This window comes from Pipistrellus kuhlii, unplaced genomic scaffold, assembly GCF_014108245.1.
Source record: "Pipistrellus kuhlii isolate mPipKuh1 unplaced genomic scaffold, mPipKuh1.p scaffold_m20_p_9, whole genome shotgun sequence".
NCBI classification, from domain to species: Eukaryota; Metazoa; Chordata; class Mammalia; order Chiroptera; family Vespertilionidae; genus Pipistrellus; species Pipistrellus kuhlii.
In genome coordinates this window covers 44678061-44695380 of record NW_023425595.1, presented here as the reverse complement: position 1 = coordinate 44695380, position 17320 = coordinate 44678061, and the positions used below count along the sequence as shown (strand labels likewise).

Below are 17320 nucleotides of genomic sequence, written 5' to 3'. Positions count from 1 at the left end.
CAAAACCACAAAGGAGGGAACCCAATTCCTCGTTTGGCCATGAGGTTACACCTTCGGCTGTGGGTATGTTCTTGCTGGGGCACTGTTGGCCCAAATTTGGTTTATTGCACACTTGCGTTTGCATTCCACACCCTGTGTGACAGCCACTTTGCAGAGTGTCCTCTTGCACTCTAGGACCCCTCGGGGGATGTCAGAGAGATGGTTTCGGCAAGATTCCCTGCAGGCCAGGCCTAGGGTACCTCACCTGCTGGAGGGAACCTGCTCACTCCACAGAGGCCCTTCAAGCCCTGGCTCTTCCACAAAGGTGCCTGGCTGGGGAGAGACCAGGGGAGGTTGGCACCAGGTGTGTCCAGCCCATCTCACCCACCCGCCACCTTCTAATTAATTTACTTTTAATATATATGAATCCATGCACTGGGGCACTAGCACTAAAATAAAAGTGTTAAGGAAATTCAGGGTGAAAATAAAATGTCCTTAATTAATCACATCTTTGAAAGGATCTTTAACAAGGATCTTAATTTAAGGCATCTGCTGATGCCACCCCGTCTGGGAAAACTACAGCCAGGACAGAGCGTCCAGGGTCTCTAGGGCAGAGTGAGTTCTGTCTGCTTAGATACAGAGAGGTAGGCAGGGACAGTGAGGGGGATGAAATAAGACTTTGTTTTCCGAGGCCCACACAGTTTGCATGGGGAGGATTCATGTTGGCCCTAAATCAAAGATCCTTTCATCTTTCACTCTCTGAATAATTTCCCTTTAAATAATTGTCTCAACAGCAGGAAAAGGAATTTTGGTGTCAGACACTTCTTAAATTTATAAATCTGTTCTCTGAATTTTGAGTTTCTGCATCTAAAAACTAAGGTGATTTTACTTACATTGACAGGTTATTATAAAAATAAAACATGGTGACATTGACAAAGTGCTTAGAACCCAGCACAGCATTCAGTACATAGTAGACATTCAGTAAATGTCAGTTATTTCCCCAGAGCCAATGTTGGAGATTATATTGTATTTTTGATAATGTTGTTGATTCCTTGTTTTTATGTATTTATTATACCTATTCATAACACTACACTCTATTTGATCCCATTGTACATAGGATTATTGCTTCATTCATTCAGAAAACATTGATTGATATGTTTGTGAGGTAGCCACTGAATTAGATTCTTGGAATTTAGAGATTTTTTGTTTAATTTTTTAAAAATCTCTGTTGTTTTAAGTATTACAGATGTCCCATTTTTTTCCTTATTGATCCTCCACCCCTCATCCTTCTACTCCCTTCCCTTCCTTAGGCCTTCACCCCACTATTGTCTGTGTCCATGGGTTATGCATATATACATATAAGTATATAAGTGTTTTGGTTTATCTCTTCCTCTCCCCCCTTCCCTGCCCCCCATCTTCCCTCTGAGAATCCTGTCTGTTGCATACTTATGAATCTATTTGGTTTTGTTTATTAGATTCCACATATAAGTGAAATATGTGATACTTGTCTTTCTCTGACTGATTTATTTCACTTAACATAATACTCTCTAGAGTCCTGCCTTCAGGGATCTTGCAATGAAACATGAGAGACATACATTTCAACAAGCAGTTTTAATGCAAAAGGGAAGGGCGGTGATGGAGACGTGTCCAGTGTGTTGTAGGGCTCAGAGGAGGGAGTGCTCCCACTTGTAGGTAGGGATGTTTCAAAGCAGAAAAGGATGAATAATTATTGTCTCAGTGGAGAAAGACCTATACTGTGATCTAAGAGAACCTGGATACATCTTACTTTTGGTCTCATTTTTATGAGGTGTCTCTCATGATGGGAGCTTTGATTTGAGGGTCCTAGGTCAGCTTAGACTATAGCTGGGACACAATCAATCATTTTATAGTCTAGAAGAAATAAATTCTGACAGCTGTAGAGTTAGTCTGCAAATTTATATACTTTTATAAGCACTCAGATAATCTAGGAAGAACAAAAAGAATGCTGTGGTTGTTTCAATGAACTACTCTTAAGGGAATCTGACCCTGCTTACTATTTTTGTATTGATCATTCAGTTGATTTCAGTAAACTTAGGTTAGGTGGCTGTTCCCTGTGAGGCTCTGAAATTAGAGAGTGAACAAGACAAATCTTCTCATCACTGATATCACTCCCAATCTCAAGGGGAGATAGGAAGGCAAATGGACATGTTCCCATGATGGTGTAACTTTGTAAACAATATTGAGTTTCCTTCATTAAATATTTGTTGCATGTTTTAGCATGATATAGGACTATACAGACTGATATGGGGCACAGAGGTACACTGGGCTGTGCCAAGTGTTTATGGAAATCTTCCTGGAGAAGGGAGCCCCTGAGTTGTATCAAAATAAACAAAAAGAAACAGACTCATAGATACGGAAAACAGACTGACAGTATACAGGGTCCCCTGTCAGATAAAGGGTTAGGGGCTGGGTGAAAAAGATGAAGGGATTAAGAAGTATTTGGTAGCTATAAAATAGTCAGAGAGATTTAGATTATAGCCTACAAATATCCTATATAATAAAAGTCTGATCTGCAAATTGTCCTCCCCAACTGGGAGTTCAACTGCTTGCTATGACATGCGCTGACCACCTGGGGGTGGAATGGGACAAAGGAAGGCCCCATTTGGCAGCTGGCAGCTGGCAGCTGGCAGCTGGGGGAAGGAAAGCCCCAAGCAGCCCTGATTGCAGACCAGGCCTAGGAACCTTAGCCATGCACGAATTTAATGCACCAGGCCTCTAGCAGTCAATAATATTATAACTTTGTATGGTGCCAAGTGGGAATTTGAACTATCAGGGGGGCCACTCTGTGAAGTACATGATTGTCTAACCACTATTCTCTAAAACTATTATAGAATAGCACTGGATATAAACTGTAATTGAATTTCTGTTTTGTTAAGAATCACAGGTAGTTTTCCAGACAATGTGAATCTTCCAAACAGTAGAAAATGACTGATCAATGTCACAGGGCCATAAAATAACATGGTGCTTATGGAAAATAGCAAACAGTTCATAGCTAGAGCATCACATATAAGGGAGAAGTGGCAGGTGATGAGGCAGGAGAAGTAGGCATGAGGGAAGTCATGAAGAACCTTGTATGTATGCCTAAGGGTGCATGATAAAGGACTTTATCAGCTTTCTGGAATTATTAAAAGAATTAGCAATTTTTCTGGATAATAGAAATTTCTGTGGTCAGCAGTGCATTGATAAAGATATCTTTAATTCATGGCAATTTCTATCTGGAATTATAATCTTTATATGCTTGTTATTATCTACCCATTCCCCAGATAGGTATTTATAGATTCCCTGCCATGCCCAATCACTATTATGGCTTCTGAGAGGAAAGCAGTGAGTAAAATGCATGCAACCCTACCCTCATGAAATATGCTGTTTAGAGGAGATAAATATAAAGCAGATGATTGTAAAATAGCACTTAAGGGGATATTCTATGAAGAGGTATTAGGTATGGGGACGCCACTAACTTCAGGACCCAATCTGAGTAGAATGTCAGCAAAGGTCTCCTGAGAAAAGTTCAGTTCAGAGGAGACCTGAAGAATGAATATGATTTCAGTAGGTGAAGATGAGGTGGGAGAGAAGACACCTTCTGACTTGAAGGAATGGCATGTGCTTAGACCCTGTGGTGGATTAGTGATTCACACTCTCCTGGAACCGGGGAGCCACCAGTAGAACTGAAAAGACAAGAAAATGATCAGAGACAGATTGAGAGAGATGGGTATTTGTCAGTATGTGCATGGCCTCAGAGATTGCATTAAAGATTTGTATTGTCTCCTAGGAGTGTTTAGGTTAGGATTTGCATTTTGAAAAGCTCACTCTGGCTGCCAAGTGCGCAAAGAGTTAGAACAGGTGCTGGAAGATCAAACATAAGGGTGGGATAAAAAGGGCTCTGATGTTGGCCAAAATGGGGGTCTGGCTGCAGTGACAAAGGATATTGGAGATAGAAAACACAGGTTAACACTGCAGCTTAAAACTTCAGAGATAAGAAAAGATTTTTTATTTTAGTTGCTTGATTTTTCAGATGTTTCCTACATATTTTATTATTTTTTTTTAGAATTCAGATAGCTCAGTGACCTCTTCAACAGTAAAAACATTTGATTGGAGAGACAAGCAAGAAAAAAGCCAGAAAAAGCAGGAACGCTCATTCATTGATGATGGGAATAAAAAAATGATATAGCCACTTTAGAAGATAGTTTGGCAGTTTCTTACAAAACTAAACATACCCTACAAAACAGTAATTATGCCCCTAGTATGTACTTGACTGAATAAAAAACACGTCCCATACAAAATCCTGCACGCAAATATTTATAGCCACTTTATTCATAATTGCCCAAAGTTGGAAGCAAACAAGATGTACTTCAGTAGATGAATAGATAAACAAGCTGGGATACATCCAGACAAAAGAATATTGTTTATTGATGAAAAGAAATGAGCGATCAAGCCATGAAAAGGCATAGCAATACCTTGAAAGCATATGGCTAAGTGAAAGACGACAATCTGAAAAAACTGAATAATGTATGATTCCAACTCCATGATGTTCTAGAAAAGGCAAACTATGGAAACAGTACAAAAAAAAAATCACTGGTTTCCAGGACTTCAGAGGAGGGTGAATGGTAGAATGCAGGAGATATATAAGGCAGGGAAATTATTCTGTGTGATACTCTAATGGTGGATACATGCCATCATACATTTGTCTAACCCATTGAATGTGTAATGCAGAGGGTGAAATTTCATGTAAACTGTGAACTTTAGGTAATAGTAACATATTAATATTCCACAAGGATAACAAATGTACTATGTAAATGAAATATTAAGGAAAACTGAGGGCTGGGTGAGAGAGTTTATAGGCACTTTGTACTTTCTGATACATTTTTATATCAAACTAAAACTTTCTAAAAAATTAGTCCATTAATTTTAAAAATACAAAAACCATGGCATGGCCATGAACTGCTTGGGAACCCAAACTAAACAGACCATTTTGTCACACAGCAAACAATGGAATATTTCTTTTTGCTTTTTGCCCAGGGTTCTTCCTTATCTTAGCACAGAGAGATGGATGATGCCAGTACTTCCCAGACAAATGTGAGAGATTTAGAAAGTAGAAGCAGCTGCACCAAACATTATGCATGTTGTGGTCTCTGAAAAATATAAAAACTATCATGAAGCGATTCCTCTCCCTTCTGGGTTTTCCCTCTGCTCAACACTTCAAGGTGTGTCCAAAGGACAGCACACCAAGGGCCCTGGAGCAGGATGGAGTAGTGTCAGAAAGCTCAGCAAATTCCCCAAGAAATGACAAATGTTTGGAGGCAGATTTTACATCGTGTCGTCAGGGCCTCTCTGTGGTGATACCAACTCACATCATCACAGTTTTACAGGAGAAGTGGATTCATATTCTTTCTGCTATTCCACACCTCCTCCCCCAAAGGCCCAACCCAGAGAAAGGTACAAATATAATGTCAAATACAGTTACAATCTAAACGTTCAGGTGTTAATTGTTAGTGATTCTCAGCCATGCCATGTGATCTTGACTAAATGTGGACCGAGAGAATATTCCGTTGATGTTTTCTTCTCATTGCTCTTCTAATTAATTTAGAAATGTGAATTGACCCAATACTCAGTGACAGGCCTTGTGTTCAGCTTGCGATAATTAGATATCACTAGTCATTCAGTCACACCTTACATCCCCAGTCTGTTTTCCTGGGAAGAAATCAGGAAAGCAATGAGGTCTGTCTTCATAAAAGCGAACAGTCTTTCAAATTTGCATCCCGTATTGTGAGGAACAAAAGCTGTCTTTTTCTTTGTCAGTTTCCTTTCACATATTTGATGATCTTGGTATAATAGAATGTGCTTGTCCATATTAACCTCAGAAGCATAAAAATGTCTTTTCAAAGAGAGACTTCATAGAAAGAAGCTTTGCATTCATTTCCAATAAATGGTCAATGCCTGGATGCCGGTCATAGACTGTCAGTTACATAGACTGGCACAGTAAATGTGGATATGCATGCGTAACAAAGTGGCCTTAGAGAAGTTTGTTCTTATTGAGAATAATTGCTAATATTTATCTTAAAAATTTAACTTTGCATGACTAATGCCACTTATGATGAAAGATACTGCTGCCATCAGTAATTTTAAACTGTATTTTTGTAGCTGCTGTTAAGCATTAAACATGTTTGTTTGAATTAGGAAAAGATATATCCCACTTTTGTTGGATAGTTCCTAGTCTTATATTTCTCCATTAATAAAATCAAGAAGCCTGAGCCAGTTTGCCTCAGTGGATAGAGCGTCAACCTGTTGACCAAAGGGTCCCAGGTTCAATTCTGGTCAAGGACACATACCACGGTTGCAGGCTCCTCCCCAGCCCAGGCTCTGGTTGGGGCAGCATGCAGGAGGCAACAATTCAATGTGTTTCTCTGTATTTCTTTGTTTTTCCCTCTCTTCCACTTTCTCTAAAAATCAATGGAAAAAATATCCTTAGGTGAGGATTAAAACATAACTTAAAAAATCAAGAAAATATGAAATAATACGTTCATAATATTCAGATTCTCCAAGTTGCTGAAGTGGTTGTAATTATTAGATGCTACCTCTTCCATGGACCTTTCTCCACCCCACGCTCCCACCTAAAAAGATTTAATTCCTAGAAAGAAGGGGTTAGTTGCTCTTTCTTAAAGGAATTACTAAATATTTAACAGTCATTGCATGCGCTTCTGTGTCATAGGCACAATACTAAATGTTTTAACATGTATTCTCTCATTTAATCTTCTCGGCAACCCCATCTTAATTTTCTGTTATAACCAAATTTGTAACTGAGGAGAATGTATTTGAAAAATTAAAGTCACACATATAGTAAAACAGCAATGCCAGGATTTGAACCCACATATCTTCAACATAGCTTTCCTACATGAGCCGCTGTCTATTTACCTTATGAAAAACACAGTCGAGCCCTGGCTGGGTAGCTCAATTGGTTAGAGCCATGGTTAGCAAACTGAGACTCATGAGCCACATGTGGCGCTTTGGCCCCTTGAGTGTGGCTCTTGCACAAAATACCATAGCCTGGGCGAGTCTATTTTGAAAAAGTGGCGTTAGAAGAAGTTTAAGTTTAAAAAATTTGGCTCTCAAAAGAAATTTCAATCGCTGTTCTGTTGATATTTGGCTCTGTTGACTAGTGAGTTTGCCGACCACTGGGTTAGAGCATCGTCCTTATACACCACAGTTGCCAGTTGACACATAAAAAGATCAGCCAATGAATGCATAAATAAGTGGAACAACAAATCGAAGTTTCTCTCTCTCTCTCTAAAAAATCAATCCATAAAAATAAATAGAAAGCCAAACAAAGCTGAGGTTTTGTGGACGTTAGTGGACATTTGGCACTTTCGTTGGGACTGATTTTGAGTCAAGTTGTTCAAGCTCAACATGAGCCACCCTTCTACCTCCATGACCATAACACACACACAAACATACCTGCAAGTGACTGCCTTACAGAAACCGTATGAGCCTGAGTCTATAAAAATGGTCTTTAGATAGGGCAATAACAATTTTCAGAGAGGTTAAACAAAAAGACACTCCCCAACATTATTTTTAACTTATCTAAAATGTTGGCTTCACATTTTGTAAACTGGGTGCTCCTCATTATAGAGAAAAGAGTGACCAGTGCTCTACAGCAAGCAGGCTGGTTTTACCCACTAAAAGTGGGGACAGTCTAAGCAAACAATAGGCCGTGTTAGCTTCAGTTGCCAAGAGAAAAGAAGGGGGATAGCAAGTGTTCCAACACAAAATTTAGCTTTTGTTCTTGCTCCCAATCTGTTGTCCAGGTTATCAGTAAGTTATCTCAGCTAGTAGCCTCTGTGTCTGTGTCTCACTCTGTTTATCTTGGTGGACTACATGGAAGAAGTGGGTGCTCTAGAAAGAGCTCTGGTGAGACTGTACCCTCTCTAAGGTGGGTATCTTCTTAGACCCACATTGAGTATGTTTCAAGCTAAGATTTTATATGCTGTTCAAGGCCAGGATCAATGGGATACAACGTCACAGCCTTCTTCACCCAGAGGGTAGTGTGAGAGGCAGGGTCCTTAACAGTTTTTAGCGTGTGTGACAGGCTTGTAGGTGGGGATACTCCCTTAAGTTCCCTTGTACCAAAGGCTAAGAGAGGCCTTTTAGTGAGTTATTTACATTTAATGAAAAGGTGCTCACCCTTCTCTTCATGTAATTATCTCCTGGGGACAGTTAGGATCCTGATGGATCTTAACATCAGTGGATATAAAAGATGACTGCACAAAGCTCTTCCCGGAGCACTATCTTGAGTTCAGTGCCTCTCATTGGTTGTCAAAAAAAATTCTCAAGGAGAGGGCTTAGATTTTATATAGTAAAGCCACTCCACAGTTCCCACCATCTGTCTCTATAATTGTGTACGTGGTATTCAGTCATTCAACAAATATCAAATTGGATACCTCCATGTGCCAGGGACTGTTTAGGCTCTAGGGATAGAGCCGTGGACAAAACAGATATCTATCTCTCTTCATGGTGCTCATTCTAGTGAAGAGAGACAAGCAATAAAGAGATAACTAAGTAAAGTGTATGCCATGTTAGATGGTAATAAGTGCTAAGGAGAAACCAGAATAAGGAAGGCAAAAAGAGAGTGATGAACAAAGATGGGATGAAGCCATTTCAGGCAAGTGGGCCAGGTATGCTTCACTGGAAGGGGCATTAGAATAACAACAGGAAGCAGATGAGAAATTGTGTCGCCTAAATAAAGGATGTTACCTTTTCACCTAGGTCTTGTACAGTCTGTGCGTTGTTTGAGAAAGGAGTCCTATGCATCAGTCATGATCGATTATATATTGAGTTAAGCCTTTGCAATATAAAGGTGAGTTAGCCTTGTGTTCTCCTTCACATCATGGTAGGGAAAACGGTCATAAATAAATAATTGCAATGCAGTGAAATGCAAAGATATAGAGACATAAAAAGTAAAATGGAATTTGGAAAGATAGAGAAGGAACTAAGCCTAAAGGGAATACGAGAAGGCTCTAGAAAGGAGGTGATATTTAAACAGAGGATTAAAAGATGATAATGGCTAATAATAACAGCTAACCTTGTTCTCTCTTTCAAGGAAAATTTTAATAAAATGCTTTATTTATATTTCAAGTTATTTTATAGCAGATGAGTGAACTTCCTCTGTAAATCTTTCACACAGAAATGCATAGAGTGAATGTGAAAGCCACAAACCACTCATCCACTTTATTGGTTCTGAAGCCTGGATCTAACCACTTGGTTACACTGAAAATGGAGGGAGGAGTAGGTAAAAGCAGACCTTTTATTTATTCAATAAATATGTGTTGAAGAGTTACTGTGTTGTAAGCATGGTGCTCAGGATATTGAATACCATTATTAAAGCAACATGCCCTTTATTCTGAAAAAGGTTACACAGTCCAGTGATTCCAGGCAAATGGCTTATGAGGGAGTATGGCACCTTTAAGAGGTTGGTGAAACCAGAGAGTAGAGTACATCCCACAGAAAATTTTAGACATTAAGTCTTGGAAGTTACCCAGGAGTTGGGTTATAAATCTGGAAAAATAGCCAATGGCTAGATTAAAAAGAATTGAGTATGGCAACTAAAGCATTTGGATTTTTAAATTTTTTCTATGAGGAATCTTTAGAAATTATAAGTAAAAGAATGATTATTATTACATGACCACAGCTCTTTTGTCTAACTACAAGCCTTCTAATACATATTTTTTAAAGCTAAAGATACTGAACTGTACACAATGTGGGGAGGGTGGACACACACACATACACACACACACACACACACACACACACACACAGAATCATTGATCAGCTGCCTCCTGCACACCCCATGCTAGGGATCAAGCCCACAACCTGGACATTTGCCTTGACCAGAATGGAACCCGGGACCCTTTAGTCCACAGGCCGATGCTCTATCCACCGAGCCAAACCAGCTAGGGAAATCCTTCTAATATTTTGATGAATTTTCTTATAATCTTTCTAACATATTAGAAGTCTGTTTTATATAATTAATAACATACAATTATCTTTCTAACTATAAATATCTATTTTATAAAATATGGAAAGCACAGGAAAGTATTAGGAAGAAGACAAAAAAATCTCTTATTCAACCACCCAGAGAAAAATGTTAACATTTTTAATGTATTTTCTTTAAGCACTTTTTCTAAATGTGTATATACATTTTTAATTGTGTATCATAAATGCTATACTCTGGACATTTCCCATGCCTTTAAATATTCTTCAAGAAATTTAAAAGCTAGAGAATGATATCCTGGTGTGGGGAAAGAGTCATTTCATTTACTGAAAGATAATTTAGTGCATGTTTAAAAATATAGGCTGAGGAGTCACACAGAAGTATGCTGAGTGCTTGGCCTTAACTTGCCAGCAGGATGTCTTAAGAAACTCAATGCTATAAAACTCAATTTCTTCATCTGCAAAACAGGAATCAGAAAGGATCTATGTGATAGGTTATTATGAAGATTGAATCAAGTGTGGTAAACATTTCAAAGAACTAGAAATATTAAACATTCAATAAATGGTACTACTATAATTATTAACAAATGTAATTATTATGTGTAATAAAATATTAATAACTATCTCCTCACGTTTCAGTGTTTATAAAGCAATCTTAAGATCCACAAAAACTAACAGATGTTTTTTGTTAGTATGTAACTCTCAGTCACTAAGATTGTTGGGTTGGCCAAAACCGGTTTGGCTCAGTGGTAGAGCATTGGTCTGCAGACTGAAAGGTCCCAGGTTCGGTTCCGGTCAAGGGCATGTACAAGGGCATGTACACATCCTCGGTAGGGGGTGTGCAAGAGGCAGCTGGTCGATGTTTCTCTCTCATCGACGTTTCTAACTCTCCATCTCTCTTCCTCTCTGTAAAAAATCAAAAAAATATATTTTTTTAAAAAAGATTGTTGGGTTGTTGTTGGTTTATTTTATGATTAAAAGTACTGAATGCTATTTAAGTGTCTTTCTCTACAAAAGGCCTATTTTGGTTTGATTTTGATTTTTCTGTTGTTGTTTTTACTACTTAATAAAAATGTATGGTTCACACTAGACAAAAAGACATTTTTCAAACCAGGGGCATGCAAACAAAAACATGGAATGGCTCTTGATTTGCATTTCTCTAACAGCTAGTGAACTTGAGCATCTTTTCATAAACTGTTGGCCACCTGTATATCTTCTTGGGAAAATGGTCTGACCGGGTCCTCTCTCGTTTTTCCATTGGACTGATTGTTTTGTTGTTGTTGAGTTGTTTGCATTCTTCATATATTTTGGATATTAGCCCCTAATCAGAAATATTGTTTGCAAAAATCTTCTCCCAATTGGTTGGCGGCCTTTTTGTTTTGTTGATGGTTTCTTTTTCTGCCCAGAAGCTTTTTAGTTTGATGTAATCCCATTCCTTTGCTTTTGCTTTTTCTTCCCTTGCCTTTGGGATCAAGTTCACAAAAGCCCCTCTGAGACCAAGGCCCATAAGTTTAGTAGGTATGTTTTCTTCTATGTATTTCATTGGTTCAGATTTTATATTCAACTGAGTTCCTGTCCTAAGAGAGGAAGCAGCTGCAGGGTGTAGCTTTGCTGGTAAGGCGCAGGCGTACATGATGATTTACTACTTTTCTACATATGAAACATCTGAAATAAAAGCTGGCTTAATTTTTATAATTAGTCTAAGTCACACCAAAGTAGCCAAACCTAATAAACAGTTTAGTGAATTTATTTCTGGCCTAAGCCACTCAGAATTGGGGTTGATGGTTGGCCCAAGCTGCCCATGACTTTCCAGACCAAACTTTTCTCACCAACAACTCACATCCTTTTTGCTCTTGTGTTCCCTCTCAGAACAGTGCTTTGCTGGCAGAAGTACACACCTCCTTTGTTTCTTGCTATTTTTAAAAAATACATTTTATTGATTTTTTTTTTTTACAGAGAGGAAGAAAGAGGATAGAGAGTTAAAAACATCGATGAGAGAGAAACATCGGTCAGCTGCCTCCTGCACACCCCCTATTGGGGATGTGCCCGCCAAGGTATACATGCCCTCGACCGTAATCGAACCTGGGACCTTTCAGTCTGCAGGCCAATGCTCTATCCACTGAGCAAAACCGGCTTCAGCTCTTTACTATTTTTAAAGAAACTTTAGAATAATAGCAAATCATAGAATTCCAAAGCTGGGAGGGATTTTAGTATGCATCTAACTTAGTTCTTTCTTTCTTACATCTTTCTTACATGTAACTGTAATCAGAATTGTCTGGTGCTGTTGGTAAATAAATAAATAAATAAATAATCAAAAAAATTTTAGGCCTAACCTCTGATAGTCCAATTTTGTATTTTTAACAAGCTTGTATGGGTTATTTTATATACAACCAAGTTTAGAAGTCACTAATTTGATTCCTCTTCCCACCTAAAATAAAGCTGTGAGCTAAATTCAGGCAGGAATTGTGTCCTTTCTCCATTTTTTCCCTGATGCCAGAAATTGAGTTGGCACTTAGTAAGTAAATACCTGTTGAAATGAAAGTGAAACCATAGCATATTCTCAGCATTGCTTACTTGTGCATTCCTATTTCCTGATGCTTGTTTCAAAAAGGATTTAAGGCAGCTTACCAATATTCATGTAAAGTCCCTCTCAGCTCTGAGTTGGGAGAGGATTCAACTGTAGACTGATCCAGGGGATCAGCAGCTCAGTCTGCTTCCTGGATGAATTCTAATTCTAAATTAGTAACATCTACCTTACTGAGAATTGCATAGGTTTTATTCGTTTCATGAAAAATATGATCATGGAGAGGTATTCTGTTTCTGTCTTGCAGTCAGATAAACCTGCATTCAGATTTTTCTAATGCCCTACAGGTACCCCAGGGTGGCTCTGTGGTCCTGTAAGAGATACATAACTATTCTTTACACAAATTCTTCAAGTGTCAAGTGCCAATCAATTCATTTTTATTTCAGAAGCATTACTTGAGCATCTAGCATGTGGCAGGTATTATTTTAAGAACTTGGGAGGCAAAACAGACAACATGACCACTCCAATAATGCCTTTAATCTATGAGACATGGTTCTGCCTTTTTCAGGTTGTTATGAAGGTGAAATGTGTATGAAGACCCGGTATATTTGCAAGCACTTCATCAATGTTAATTCTTTTGCCCAGCTTTGATTCTCTTCAAGTGTTCTATGAATAAAAACAATACCTTTGGAAAAATAATTCTCCCAAATATTCCTTTTCAAAAAAGAAACTTGTAATTTTGAGAGAAAAAAAAATTAGGCAAATGATTTCCTTGGCCTGTATGTAGGCCATTTCTTCCATGCAGAATGTGTGGCATTTACAGTCTCATTTGGGATTTTTCACCCAGAATGGACCCACTAAGGAGCAAATAGTTACACCTTTAGGACTTTAGATACAATATGCATCAGAAAGAAGCATGCGTCCACACTCATTCTTATGTGCAGGAAGCTCCATCTCACAAGGTTTAGAGCTTAATGAAATGATTGTAGATGAACTTGCAAATAACAGAGATGAATTCATTACTAATTAGATAATAATCATGTTGCAATTATGTTTCAAAGAATGGGCCATAGCCAGACAATGCAATGCTGTATAGCCATACATATGTGCTATAGGGCATGCTCCAAATTTTTATCACTGTTTCCCAGAATGTCTCCATCAAATATAATTCTGCTCTGCTGTTATCAAGAATGAGTACTAATCCCAAAGGCAGAGGTGTTGATGCTAAATTTTGAAGCTTAACCGAGAGCTGACATAACGTCTCTGGCCCCTCCTTGCATGCCTAATTAGGCATACCTTTTAAATGCTTTGAGAAACCGTACTTCTCTCTTAACCACCATTGTTCTCTTATCCCTAAGAAACCAGCTTAATCCTTTAAAAAACCTTCTATAGTCCCACATGGCCCATGGTGGTTTTCCACCCTCCAAATATCCACAAAGCTTATTCTCTAGGCAACTCCTTCACTAGTTAGCAGAAACTACAAAAAAATAAAAAATAAAAATTCTTCTTATATCTATATCAAATTAGCAGCCACAACTGAAAGAAGTGAAAACTAAGATCCATGTTCTTTACACAAAGCCCCCTATCTAAAATCTAAAAAAAAAAAAAAAATTGAGAAGTTAATTTTAGTTCCTAAGAGTCATAAATCTTAAAATTTCAGTGTCAATCTTGTTCCAGTATTATATTAGAAAAAATGTACTGTTTTCAACTGGAAGAAAAAAGAAAAGAATCTACTTTCTTAAGTTTCGAGGACAGTCATCAACAATTTGGAGAACTTTTAGCAATCATTGGCAGTATTTTTCTCCTGAAGCATTTTAACCATTTAGGCCCCCAAATGAACCTAAATTTCCAAAGATGGCCCTAAGCGTAGAGCCAGCTTGCTCATGCCTGCAGAGATGAAGTTGATACTTCCTACTGAAGAAAAATATTACTCTTCTTCCTTCCATTGAACATTTATAACATCACTTTCATATCTCTGACATTAGAATCTTTGGGTATACAGCAAGAAGTATCTGTATTCCAGGACAAAAGGATGGGTAAATATCCTCTAGGTAAGCACACCGCCTGTGTTCTGTCACCATGTAGTACATGTGACAATAAGATCCATTTCTGTAGATGCCTTTTCTAATAAAAATCAAATTGATGTCATTAGTTGAACACTTACTATGTGACAGACACTGTGCTGAAAACTTTATAATCATCAACCTATTTCATCTTCACAGCATTTTCAAGTTGTAGATATAATCATTATCCCTATTTTACACATGGCAAAAATAAAAAATAAAAAAAATGGAGGGTTGAAGAGAGAGGATCAGCTTGCATACCCAAAGCTCTCATTCTTAATTACCTCACTATACAGTAACAAACCGTTAACTCCCCTGGGGAATAGAATATTTTAATTATTTAGAAACCATTTGGCTAAGGTAGCTCCTGGCTCTTAGTACATACTTAGTAAATATTGGTTGTTTTGACCAAATGTTCAAAGTGAATTTGAGCTACAAGATGGCACAATGCTTTCTGGAATGCAATTGCAAACTATTTCTACAAATTTTTCTATCATCTGTGGGGATCTGCCCAAAGCTAGAAGGGAACTGAAGTCAAGCTTTCCTTTTGTACAATATATAATAGGGCCTTTCTATACCCAGGCACAATCTTAAAACTTGAACAAGTGGAAGAAACAACCCTGAAAGACACCAAATAAGGAAAAATGTATAACTGTCAAGTTTTAGAAACAGAAAGATAATAACTTCTAGGTTTTTCATTGCTCTTCATATCATTCACAGCACATATCATTCACAGCACAGATAAAATTATATCTGGTTTAATGATGTTCCCAAGATGATGGCAAGACAAGTTGTTTTAATTTTATACTTTAGTAAAATTACCCTGTCCAACCAAGTATCTATTATAGGTCTTCTGACTCCTTCTCTATTTTTCCTTATGAATTTATGGACATCAAATGATGAATAGGATTTACTCTAAGACCATTCTAACCCTAAAGTGACTAAATTACCTGTTATCATTTAAGACTCCTGTCTTTCCTTCAATGCAAGTAAGACATTTACATCACACTTCTGATTATGCACGTTCAGCCTCAATTTTCCCACAGAAACACAAAGCTGCCCCAGTGCTCAATACTGGGTGAAATGAGTAAAACTCTATAAATACATTGAATAAAACATCCTTCCTCTACAATAACAAAAACCATAGACTGCAGAGAATATTAGCTCTCGTGATTTCCCACAAGCTACAGATTATCTCTACTTCCAATATATACATGGGATGGGAGAGGGGAGAGTTTCAGAAGTGGTGACTCAGATATTCCAACCAAAGTCATGGGCCTCGGAGCAGTCATACTATATGTCAATTCTTGCAATTGTTACTAAATCTCAGTGCCTTCTTGAAGAAGCCGCATTACATTTTGTTACTTAAAGATTTATTCAGGACACAGATAAGGATTTTAGGCTTGCAGGAGAAGTTATCCTTTCTCATTTCTCCTCCAGTAATTACTTCTGTACTTTCTGTCACAGTGCTTTGAATAGTCATTCATCAAACATTTAGGAGCAAAAACTGTGTGCTGTGATGGGTTCTTGGATGCAAAATAAATTGCACATAATCCTTTCCCTCAAGACATTCTACAGTCTAGAGTAGGGGTGTCGAACTCAATCAGAGAAGGGGCCAAAATCTAAAATCCAGCCTAAATCGCGGGCCAAATGGTTTACTGAACAGTCATAAACTGTCATTGTGATGGAAACGCAGCGGAGTGCAGTGATGACAGCGCGGTGCGGGCCACATTGCAAGGCCTGGTGGGATGGATTTGGCCCGCGGGCCTTGTGTTTGACACATGTGGACTCTAGAGGCTGGGGAGTGATTAGGAAAAGTGTAGACTACCATTCTTAGAGTTGATGTGTTGCAGTGGAATCTCTCACAGTTCTGACACTGACTATTTTCTTTTCTTTCTTTTTTTTTAAGTCTCTAAACTCTGATTTTCCACTTTTTCAAAATTCAATATGAATCAAGAAATTAACATTTTTTAACTCTTACTATTTGCCAGACAACTGTTCTAAGTGCTTTAAATACATTGCATTTTAATCATTTCAATAGTCCTAATCAGAAGTCACTATTATTATTATTTCCATTTTATAGATGAATAACTTGCTCATTATCATATAGCTAACAAGTGTAGCTCCAGGTTGTGAACTCAAGCCATCCTGATCTAAAGCCTGTGAGCTGGAGCAGTGAGGGAACCATAGGACTATAAGGCCGAGATTTCTAAGGCTGGCGGCTCCCTTTGAATAAAGACATACTCCTTTATAAAAGGAATATGTCTTAATTCATATTCCTTTATATATTCCTTTATAGAAGGAATATGTCTTTATACATATTCCTTTATATATTCTCATGTCTTTATCCCATGAGAATAAAGACATATTCCTTTATAGAAAATGCCCCTTCTGCTTGCCACTCCAAACCCATCTCTCCACTGCCCGTCCAGTCCTCTGTGAGCTGACACAGGTGGACAGCATCAGTGGGCTCCTTTGCCTGTGGATGCAGTAGGATTCCGAGAACCAGAAGTTAGAGGGAGAAAGGAAAGTGAGATCAGGATATTTATTTTTCTGGAGGCTTCCTTTTCTGAGGTGACTTGAACTGGCTGCATTCTTCCATAAATCTCCTGTCATGGCCCTCTTTCCTCAGCCCCATCACTGTGTCTATGTAAGGTCACTGCTCCCCAGTTCCCTGCCCCTCTGCTTTAGGCTGATAAACTAGGCCCCACTGTTGTTATGGGTACTCAACAAT

General features: G+C 38.3%; 1 protein-coding gene across 3 annotated transcripts in view; it reads left to right on the top strand.

Moving 5' to 3' along the window:
- GRM5 (glutamate metabotropic receptor 5) overlaps positions 1-17320 on the top strand; it is a 405881-nt gene that overhangs the window by 217933 nt on the left and 170628 nt on the right. The gene's annotated exons all lie outside the window — the stretch shown is intronic.